Here is a 12,325-nt window from a genome sequence, read left to right on the forward strand (position 1 = left end):
CAAGGTAGAGAGGATTTTGTCATGTGCTCGCTCCAGGGTCTCTTCTACTTGTCATTTGGCTAGACTGGAGTCCCCAGTACTGGCATCATTCATGTTACAAAGATTTTAAAAGACATGTTAAGTCACATATGATCACACAACACAAATCGTGAGGTGCAAGATGAAAATATCCCCAACATTAATAGGGGCCGTGATAATCCATATGTATGTGTGGTATCTACAAACCACATATGGGACTGAAGAGGCCACATACTGCAAAAAATAAAGTAACATTTCACAGTTTAGGGGCTGCAAGGGCACCCAAAAACAAAGGCAAGAAAGGATCTTATATAACACCCAATCTCTATATGTATAAAGAAAAGCTATCTATCTGAGATATTAAAATTTGCCAATACTAACTATAAGGTATATCAGTGCACACAAAAGGTAGTTAAGAAAAATTCTCCATAACCTTTAAGATAAATGGGGTCTTGAGGTACTTACTGGGGATCAACAAGATGAAGAGGATAATATACACCTGAATCATAGTAACAGGCATGATCTGGCTCCTGAAGAGGAGATCCTGACCAAAACAGGGAAATCAGGAGCAGCTGACTAACATACTTGAGAATTTGCTGCTTGACTATTGGTTGTTAGTGCTGCACACAGTAACACCACCAGAAGGGTCCCAGTGGGACAGTGACTGAGCCTGATCCACCAAAATCCCTTAAGTTCCCTCCATGTCACCCAATATTGGGAGGGGGCTGATCTCCTCCTCTTCTATTGTCACCTGGATGATGATAGGTTCTTTAGGACATGGTTCTGAAGTTGTATTGTTGGAGGGGCATCCTCCAGTGGAGGGGATCCAGGGCTTGACATTATGAATATGGCATCCACACTGGTTATAGCTCAATTTCTGGAAAAACAGAAGCAAATCTTCATCCCTCAGTTAGCAAGAATAACTTTTGGGTAGCTGGATCCTTCCATTGAACTGAAGGCAGTTGTGTTGGACCAGCAAGTGGCCTACTGTAACACAGAGCTGGTGGCTCACCAGAGGACAATATTTGAAAAAAATTTAGGGTGAACAAAGCCAACTTAATGCATTTGTGGGGATTAGCATATTCCCCCCATCTTAAACAATCCCTGCTACAAGAACTACAAAAGCCAATCCACAAAAGTTAAAACGTTTTCCAACCAGCAAACACTGAGAATCATCGTTCTGACACTGACATCACACTCAGAGAACCAAATTCCATAAAAGATAAACATCAAAAGGCACATGTGTATGACCACACACACGCTCCAAAAGTACAAGAAGCCGTCACCAACCAAGTTCAGCAGTAGCAGCATTCACCTGAAAACAGTAAGTGAAAAGCCATCAAGTTAACATGGTCATGAATCAATACCCCGAGAGAAAAAAATGGTCACCACTATGAAATCCCTATACCCAATGGAGTTGAGAGTAGTGCAGGGTGCAGCACAAGTGGCAGACAACACCATATGAGGTGGCATGAGAGGGTGGAAATGGATCTGCACAGTCGTTCTGTTGGAAGTGAACATTCCCACTAGCATTCCCAACAACCAAGTGAACAGTCTCCCTATCTTTCCCAGAAATCAAGTTAGTAAAAATGGCAGCCAGAGAATAGCCCTCTGAACCACACACCTGGCCAAAGCCCCAGTGGATAGGGTCTCACTTTCTCCCCATTCAGATTTAAAATGGAATGTCACCTCATTGCTCTGTGAGAAATTTCTCTCCAGGGCAGAATTTTTTTGACCCATGACTACAGTGATATACAAGCAAGGAATCATGAACACCTGCACATCAAGAGTTCTATGCAAAAAGAAAAATATCCTCTAACACAGAGATTAAACCAAAGGCTGAAATTTCTTTCCACACAGAGGTAGAAAAGGAAAAGGGGACAGGATTCCAGGGAAAACCTGTGCTCCAATAATCAGGACTGCTCACTACTGGATGAAATCTGAGCCCACTAACCAGGATTGCCTTCCCTTATATACTAAAAATTGAGAAATAATGCAAAATCATCAATATCAGAAGTGCAAGGGAGGGAGAACAGAAAGCAGGAATTTGCAACAGGAGTTAAGATTCTACTTGAGATACCCCATTCCATGTCAAAGTGCTTAGGTTCAAATATGAGCTCTCTTCATGATTCCAGTTTCCTACTAAATGAATCACCTAGCAGGTGAGAGGGCATGCGTCACAAAGTTGGGTCCTTGGTATCCACATTAGAATTCCTTTTAAACTCACACAGGAGATGTAGATTATTGAAATGGACTTAAAAATGGGTCTTCAAAAAGTTCCAGGAAGAGGATAGCATTGTTGTGCAGCACAACAATCTGAGGGCTAGGTTTGCATCCCATACCAGCACAGGTTCGCATTCAAACCACACCACTTCCAATTCAGTTCCCTGGTGAAGTGCCTAGAAAAGCTGTGGAAGCTGTCAAAGTGCTTGGGCACCTGCAGGCGCATGGCAGACCAGATGGAGTTGGCGGGTCGTGGTGTCATCCTCTACTGGCCTAGTCATGACTGTCATGGCTGTTTAGGAACTCAGCCAGTGGATGATAAAATTATGTCTCTGTCTCTCTTGCTCCATCTCTCTCTCTGTAACTCTGACTTTCAAATGAATAAGTCCTTTTTAAAAATGTTGATGGGAAATGTACCATTATGAAAATTGTAAATGGACTTCTAAAATTTTTCTATCAAAATAAATGCATATTTTAATGACATTTTTCTATAAACTTTTTGAAAAGTAACTGATGGTAAATAACAGCTCTCCAAAAGCAAAAGCCCTAGGACTACATGAGTTCATTGGTGTGTATGTGTGCATGCATGTGAGTGTGTGTATCATATATGTATATATGATATATATATATACATATATGTATATATATCATATATATATATCATACATATGATAGTTCCTAGCTGCCATAGATGTCTTCGTTTATGATACATGCACTAGCTCATTAATTTTAGCTATGAAGCCACAGAAAAATAAAAGGAAGTAATAGGAGAAACTGTAGGATTAGAGTTGGGAAAGCAAGTATATTAGAGACCTCTACACTTACTGTGCTACTTTTCTGTAAGCCTAATAGGTGTCTATATATATGTGCATATATATATATTTGTGTATATATATTTGTATATATATACATATACTATATATTAAAAACTGAACTAAGTAGCAACCACATAAATATTTATAATACACAAAACCAATAAAGGGTTTATATTACTGTATATACAAATTCATATAAGGGGAGTGGATGTTTGGACTGGAAGCTGGGATCCCAGTTCTCACACTGGAGTACACAGGATGAATTCCTGACTTTGGTTTCTGTTCCAGCCTCTTACCAGTGAGAGCACTGAGGTTGCAGTGGTGATGCCCCAAGTAATTGTGTTGCTGCCACTCATGTGAGAGGACTAGGATGCATTCCCTGACTCCAGGACTGATACATTCCCAGTTGGAAGGCATTTAGGAAGTGAACCAGAAGTTGGAAGTTTCCTCCTCTCATCTCAAAAAAGGCACAAAAATATAAAAGCTTATATAATAATGATAAAAGCAGAAAAAAATCTTATGCAGTTGCTTCAAATATATAAATAACTAAGAACATGAAAATATGCTAAAGATCACATCAATTTGGAAGTACATGGTAAAGCACAATAGCATACTATTTAACACCCATTAATTAAAATTGCTAAAATTCAAAGACTAACATTACCATGCTTGTTGAGACTGTGTGGCAAAACTGGAACTCTTATGTATCAATGGTGTGATTTAATATAGAGGCTATGAGCAATTTTTACAGAGTTAACCATATATCTTCCTTTGCTCTGAAAATTTCACTCTGTATCTTCATTTGAGAGGGAAAAAAAAAACCAAAACCTATGTCCACACAATCACACCAATGTGAATGCTCTCAGATTTATTTATAACTGCCAGAAATTAAAGAAAACATATGTACATCAATGTGAGATAATTACAGTGTGCTGCATGGGACAATGAAAGAGTACTCAACTTTATCACCACTCATCTATGCACTGGAACTGCATGGATAAATCCACAAAATAGGATACTCAGTTAAAGCTTATAGAAATGATAAAGGCTTATATTATACGGCTCATAGTATATGATCTCAAAAGCGAGATAAAATTAACCTTGGTGATAGAAATATTAACTATGATTATCTCTGGGGACAGAGAACATAGTAGGAGAAACAGAAAGCAACTATTAGATTTAGAAGAAAGTGATTTATACTGAGATTGGGGTTTGAGTCACACAGTATATTCATTTTCCAACTCACCAACTATGCACTTAGAATCTTTTCATATCACTCTCTCACCATTGTGCCTCAATAAAAAAGATGTACAGTATCAGATATATATGATTTAAAATCAGTAGGGAATATGCAACTTAGAACATGTGTGTATAATTAAATTTACATGATAAATGCTGTGAAGTATTTGGAAGAAGGTGAATGTGACCCAGATCCTGCTCTCAGAGAACATAAAAGTACTAAGAAGATCCTTTGGAAACCTGTGAGACAGCCCTCACAGAGAAGCAGGATGGAGGCATGGGGAAAGGAGGAGGGACAGGTGAATTCTGATAGAGGGCAGGTGAAAGGAAACCGCCAGAAAACAGGTGACCTCCAACCTTCATGCATCATGTTCATCTTTTCTGGTTCATTTTCTGGAAACTTGATGCTTACAACAGTTGAAAATTGAAAATAAAAAATTGAAAATATAATAAACACAAAAGATGTTGACCCATATTCAATTAATATAGATTTGTTAAGCCTTGACTTAAAAATTCATACATTTATGTTCATCAGTCAAGTTATTTATTCAATGAATATATAGTAAGCTATAGGAATATTTTAAGTCTTGCAAAAATTAAAGAATAAATGTATCTGTTATGGGGATGTAGTGAAATGTAATCCTCTAACTTTTATTTAGACAGAAATTTCAGGACAGAAACAAGATTGTTATCATAAATGAAATATTCTTTAGGCTCCTTTCAAAGCAGCACCTTAAAAAAGTTGAGATCTGTTCTGCAATACTTGGAGTCTGCTTCAAAAGTTGGGATTACTCAAAAGTAAGCAAAGTTCTGGATCTGAAGTTCACAAAGCTGCCATGGAGAGGGAGTCAGCTAGAGAGGGCAGTTCCAAAGACACTGCATCTGCAGCTGGTTAACAGGCATTTCACTGAATCCTCAGGAGGAGGAATACAATCTGAACCCTTTAGAGACCAGCGTCTAAAGATAAGAAAATTTTCTAAAACTGAGAGGCCCAGGAATGGCTCTGAAAGTCACTGTGTGAGCACAAGATGAGTCTCCCTGCTTACACCAGGCTGCTTCCCAACATCTCCAGAGTTCCCTGGGGCAGGCTGCCTCGGCTTTCCCTCGCCTCTGAAGTATCCCGCAGGGCTCTCTGAAGAACCTGCACAAGAGTCCGTCCCTGCCTCTGCTGCCCAAAGGAGCCCACAAAAAAGTAAATGATAGGATTGGCACAGCTGTTAACACAGGACAGGACAATCGTGGTGAGATGAAAATTGGGAGGGAGTTTAAAGTTCTCTATCCAGAATAGTAAGTACCACTTGATACCACTTGATATGGCAGGCCACAGAGGACGAAGACCAGTACTGTGAGCAGGACAGTCACAGACAACCTGGTCAGTGGCAACTTCCATGAACTACAGAGGACCCTGAGCAGCAGGGTCAGGCTGGAACCAAAAAGAATCAAAAATAAAAGTATCAGCCACCCTGCAGTGAAAAACTGAAATTTCTTACACTTTTCATAGACCCACTTGTTAAACAGGTAACTGCAATGGTTTCCTTCTAGAATGCTCAGCACGAGAGACAGGGTCCAAAGCAGGGCACACACCACAGCTGACAAGTGTCTCGGGCGATGGCAGCGGTACCAGACAGGACACAGGACAGACAGGCAGCGGTTGGTGCTGATGGCGCTGAGGATGCCCAGTCCTGCAAGGTAGAAGAAGTTCCACACAGAGGAGAAGATGTCAGAGACTGAGACGGAGAACAAATGGAAGTCATCAAGGAGGCAAACTGCAACGCGGCAGCAGAGGAGGAGGAAGTCAGCCCCTGCCACATTGAGGACATAGACGTAGAAAACATTTCGGTGCATTTGGAAGTGCAGGAGCCAGAGCACCGTCCCATTTCCAGCCAGTCCAAGCAGGGCAATGATGAGAACCAGCCAATGCAGGAACAGGGGCTGCTTGTCAGATGTCACAGTAGGAGTCTCATCACTTCCTTTCAGTGTTGTGTTTTCCATCTCTCAGGCTGGAATGGTTGCATTCGTGCTCAGAAACTCACTGGTGGTATCCCTGGAAACAGAAACAAGGTTTGAGGGCCTGCTGCATGACTGTTTCTCAAGATCTCCAGTTATGTGGGAATTATTGTCCACGAGTCATAGGGACCAGAAACATAGGATTGCAGGGAGTAAGTGAGTTATCAAAATATGGAGCCTGGATTCAAACCCAGCTGTTACCAACTAAAGCCTGGGATCTCTCATCCAACACAGAGTCTCTATGGTTAAGGGAGTATTCTGTGGTGCTCCTACTCATGCTCCTAGGCCTGGTCACATTAGCTTGAGGTAGTGAAGACTAAGGCAACTAATTGTGAAGGAAACATGGCTCTGAATTCAGTTTTCTTTGTGCTGTGAGACAGTTTTCCCCACAGGGGTAAAAGTTTGAAAGTGCCAGTTATGACCATGGCGTCCTCTATAACTGAGTGGGTCCCAGTCACCAGGGAGAAGAAACCATGAATTAGGACCATGAATGATATGTGAACTCTTGTGAGGTTAGCTGTGGAAATGGCCAGACCTTTTGGTCTAAAAAGGACTCACTGGGTCAGCTCTCTGTGCACAGGAAGTGCTTTTTCTGCTATCTACCGCTGAACCCACAGTGCCTGGTTTCATTTCATGGCCACAGTGTATCGTGTCCAATAAATGAAAGAATGGGGAGGTTACATGCAGTCCTTGGATTAAATGTCATACAGAACTTTTAAGCAGTCACCAGAAAATACACATGCATAACAATGAAGAAAATGTCTTCTTCCTGACTCTCCATGCACAACGTATGGGTATGAGGAAAAAAAAATCCCTTATTCACAGAAGGCTAAAGGTAGCTATAGTCATGTCTCAAACCATGGAGGGTCAGCACATGGTTTTACTGAGCTCCTAGAAGAATTTGAGTTAAACAAACAACTCAAGAAGTATTTTTTTAGGAATGAATTTTCTACACTCTGACTAGTAAAAAGTAACCTTGTAAAGCACAGTGAAATAGAGAGCGAGAGAAAGAGAATAGGAGAGTGAAGGGCACACAAGGTTTAATAGAGCAGGTGAGGCAATAAATTACACATCACACTTTATGTAATGATTTTCTATGAGCTGTACATTGTAAATCCACCTATTGCCTTCCCAAGGCACTTTTTCATTGAATATGCTTTGCTCCTTAAATTATGTCAGAAGGAACCTGTAGGGAAGTATGGGGAAATTTTAAAAAATAAAAAGGGAAGAAAGAAACCATCCCTGCATTTTACAAAGCATGGATGAAATGACAAACATTCACATGGGTTGTAACTAGGAATGGAGGATTCATTCCACATCAAGTGGACAAACAGCAGTTGGAAGGTCCTTGTCAGGTCCAGGTTCTCTTCATTAGCCTCGAGGCTCATAAAATAAGTATTGTCATTGTTTTCATTATACAACCAAGGAAGCATAAGGAGGTCGAGAGACACGTTTCCATTCTCTGACAAATGAGTAGTGGTAGCGCCTAGCTATAAACTCACAGCTCTGTGCCCCAGGCTTTGTTCTTTACCAGTTTTGCGGCCCCTTTGTCAAGTACTGGAGTCAATGTACAGACAGACACACATGGAGAGAGGGATAAAAAACTAACAATAATTATCAAGCCCAATTGAGAGATGGAATACTAAAACTGTAGCGTTTTAAACTTAGATCAAGCAAATTTCACAAATATTAAGAAGATATATATATATAATTGAGAATAGAAGCCAACTGGCAACAAGAACCAAAGGCAAGAGCCTTTCTATGCTGCAGAACAGATAGACGTCATACACTGCATGGTGGACAGGACTCATACCAGACTGCAGACCTCAGGGGAAAACAGAAGATAAGTCCTCCACTGGGGCACTGAGCTGGCATCAAGGCCTAACCACATCCTTCGCATGCACTCTGTTTCTACAGCCTTCAACGGGTTTATGAGGAAATGGAGGAAAGTCACCATATCTCGAACCTTCCCCTGAGAATCTTGGCCTTTTAATTCACGGCTTTGGAATCAGTTTACAACTCTGCTTTCAAGTTTTTTTTAGATGTGTTTAGTCTCCCTCACTGAGCTCAGCCCTGCCTAAGCTTGGCTGTTGCTCATGCCTCTATCCACCTGCTTTTTCTAGCATCTGGACTTAGAGGTTATCCATTGCAAGATACTGATACGTCAGAACTTCAAAATATGTTCTGTGGTTACAGATAAAGGGTAAGCCCAATCTTAGTTTCCTGAATAACTGTCCCAGATGTATCTCTGTTCCCCTGATATATCATTTTTGATACATGAGGTACTCATGAGAGACATCTTCCTGGATCCAGAGAGATAGCATCAGGGGATGCATAGATCGTCAGTTGCCTTGATATGAATTCTCCTCCTCCAGTAGTCAGTGATCCTCCAAAAATCAAAGAAAGGATATCATTTCTCAGCCTTTCTGGATGTTAGGTAGCACCATTTGACTCAGTGCTAGCCAACGGGAGTGAGCAGATGTGAAACCAACTCCTGGGTCATGGGACTAATTATGAGATCATGGACTCCTTTCTTGCCCTTCCCCTTCCCGCCACATTTGAATCCAGAAGTTTCCAGAAGCCATGTAGCAGCACAAGTATGGAAATATTTCTCCATGAATATAGGAGAAAAGGATTGGAATGATTCCTTGACTCATGAGTTGAGATTTAATAATATTTCCTTATTATTTCCATCATTTACATCAAGGTGTTCTTCACAGCACTCAAATCATGAGCTTGTTACAGTTATCAATATTTTTGTACTCTCACTTTTTCAACCTCATTCAGTTTTCAAGGCTTTTGTGGTGGGTGATGCTGAAGGAATTTCCCAAAGAAGTGACACTGGAGATAAGCACACAATCAGATAAGAAATAGAATGAGAAATTGACCCAATCATATTACAAAAAGAAAAGCTCCACAGAATACTCACTGTGAAGAGACTACGGGGAGATGTGTGTTCTGTCCATTGTAACCAGGATCTCATGTTCACCCCTTTCTACTCTTCTCTGTATGCTGGATGAAGACAGCTTCTGTGTCCTACCAAAGAGGTCGCTCTCACTCAGCTTCCCAGTGGCATTCAGTGAAAAGGACACATCAGCAAGACGGACAGATTGAAAAAAACTGGCCTTTTTAATTTTTAATTTCTGAGATCCTGCCCTGCTAGGCTGTGAAATGTCTCCGTTGCAGCATCATTCTAGGTAACAGCATCATCCTTCATCCTGTGATGCTGCCCTTTAGCTACAACTACAGCTTACATTACATCCTCTGGTCTGATAAAGTCTCCTTCCCCATTCCCCTCAGCTCTTGCAGAGGGAACAGCTTCCCAATATTATATGCATTGTATTAATTCTGCATGGAATGTATTAATTGTTATAGATTCCTATTAGCCTGCTCACACCTTTATAGACATTCTTGTTTGTTGAACTCCTCATAATGACCTCTTCAGTTTCTGCCTTAGGTTTTCTGCTGGGTCAATGACAAACAATAGGAATAATTTTAAAAGAAATCTTAAGTAGCAAGAAAATGTGAATATTGAGGTCAGTGATGATTTAGTTGTGGGAAATTATAAAATCCACGAACTGAAAACTTTTAAAAAGTTGTTTTTTCTTCATAATGTCAGATTCGAGTAGTTGAAAAGAAAAGGACATATTCAGGAAAATTCTGAGAACCTGGCTGGCACCATTATGAGCTATCGTCTTCTACACTGCCAGCATCCAAAGCTGATGCTGTTGGAGGATGGGAGTCTCCCCAGAATTCATCAAGATATAGAATCAAAGGGAGGAAATAACATATCTTTCAAAGAAGATGATCCCTGAGCCAACGCCTACATTGGCAGCATTTTTCTGCTGTAGATGTAGTGCTGAAAAGGAAGAGCAAACAACACAGAGGCTGTATGACCATCTGGATGGGGACGTGTCTTCAGGCTCTGGAATGAACCCCAATGACCAAGAATTATCAAAATGTGGAACACCCTGTGATTTCCTGTATAGGAACATTGGCAAATGAGAGTGCAAAACAAGAAACATCATCAGATAATTTTCAGTATTTGAAACCATTACTGTCACATGTATCTCATGATATCCTGTCCCACCAAACCCTCTCTTTGTGAGAATTCTTGTGTATGACATTACCTCCTGTAAACCTGTGCAGAAGTCAGACTCATTAAGAATGTGAGTGCTTGATTATTAAGTTTAATCCTACACGTAATGGATGTAAACTAGCTATGTTTGTGATGGTCACAGGAATATAAAATGAGTTGCAAAGTCTTTTCCAATTTCATTTCCCTACAGTAACTAATGTGTACAGTTTACAAGATTATTTCAGAAATTGATACTTCAACATTGCACAATAAAACAACTTAAGGTAGAGCATTTTGTCCAACACACAATATTTCATTTCTTCCTCGATCAGAGCATCTAGATCCAAAGTCTATTGTTAACTCCATCTTTTATGATTTTTCACTAACAGGTCTATGCTGAAGCCAAATAAAGTTACAAGCAACTTAAATACAAAATATTTAAAACAATCAGAAATGTCATGCACTCATTTACTCATTGATAAAGCACTCTTTATCGTGTTGCTCTCATGTGCCAAGCGTTGTCAAAGACACTGAAGACACTGGATGAACAATGCACAATGTCACGGCCTTCTATATTCTGCAGAAACTGAGTTAATGCAGGACATTTATGTAGATGGAATTAAGTTTTGAAACAGCATTTCCTTGTGCTTGGTGCTATGGGTGATTATAGAGTTGTTTTCAAAGTCAGCCCTCATGAACAACACCAGGCTTGTAGGAAGACCTTAGGGAATTTTCATCTCCGATAAATTCACCTCATCGGTTGTACTACCACACTGTATTTTGATGATGCTCTCCCCCAACAAATTAATTTTTCTTTGAAACAATTTGGGCAAAAATATATCCACATGATGCTCAGTGTTTTTGTTCATTCCACTTCATATCTCAAATACTCCATTCTCAGAGCATGTTCATCAGGATTTCTTTTTCTGACACTGCATTTGCTGCCTCCCTAAAGTGTCATTATTTTATCCTTATTTTCCAGAGATTCTTTATCTGGACACTACACTTTAGGGCAACATTACTTTTGCCCAGTAGATTCAAAATCCACTGCCTTTTGACTGTCAATGTTTATTTTATGGCATTGACCATTAGACAGATGTCCATTTTCTTAGAATGATCTGCCTATTTTCAAAGATATTTCCTTTTCCAGTTCTGAGGTGCATTCTCATCAAATAGATCTAGTGGGTTTCATTTTCGTATTATGTTTGGGATTTGTAGAGATTTTTTGTATTTTCTTGATTTTGATTTTAGGGTTCTTTTTTTTGAGGATTTGAAGTGATTTATTTGTTTATTTTTATTGATTACATTGCATTATGTGACACAGTTTTATAGGCACAGTTTTGTAGAGGTGGGATTCCCCCCACCCCTCCCCATACCCTTCTCTCATGGTCGATTCCTTCATCTTGTTACATTCCCACACTTCAAGTTCAGTTGAGATTCTTTCATTGCAAGCATATACCAAGTATAGAATCTAGCATCTTATTGTCCAGATAAGTTCAACGGTTTCTTAGGGAGACCATCTCTGGTCTGAAGGTAGAGCTGGCAGAATATCATCCCAATCAATTAAAAGCCCCAACATAATATCACCCACAATTTATAATGTTATGGAATTAATTGACATAGTATTGAGTAATCAGTATGTTAAAAGAAGAAGAAAGAAAAAAAACTGCAAGTTCTTAACTGCATTCTGTGACTTCTTCTTTGACATTTCAATTTTAATTTATATACAACTGGTTCTATACACCTTAAAATGGCTATAGATTACTATTCAGCTGTGTCTCGTGTCTATTTTAATTATAATATTCAGCATTTTATAGTGTTGAAGCATAATTTTGCTGAACCTGGCTTTTTTGGAGGTAGTCTAGACTGGCTTATAACTCCAACAAGACATATGTCAACAGTTTAGATTCAGAACAGTTTTAGGAGGGGTGTGCAGAGAAATCCT

The 12,325-nt window shown here is 39.8% G+C and overlaps 1 pseudogene; it reads right to left on the reverse strand.

Moving 5' to 3' along the window:
- Positions 1–4,811: 4,811 nt before the first annotated feature.
- On the reverse strand, positions 4,812–9,341 carry LOC121161815 (annotated as a pseudogene).
- Positions 9,342–12,325: the final 2,984 nt, after the last annotated feature.

The sequence above is a fragment of the Ochotona curzoniae genome, unplaced genomic scaffold (genome assembly GCF_017591425.1).
Source record: "Ochotona curzoniae isolate NIBS_2020 unplaced genomic scaffold, NIBS_Ocur_1.0 contig_4877, whole genome shotgun sequence".
NCBI classification, from domain to species: Eukaryota; Metazoa; Chordata; class Mammalia; order Lagomorpha; family Ochotonidae; genus Ochotona; species Ochotona curzoniae.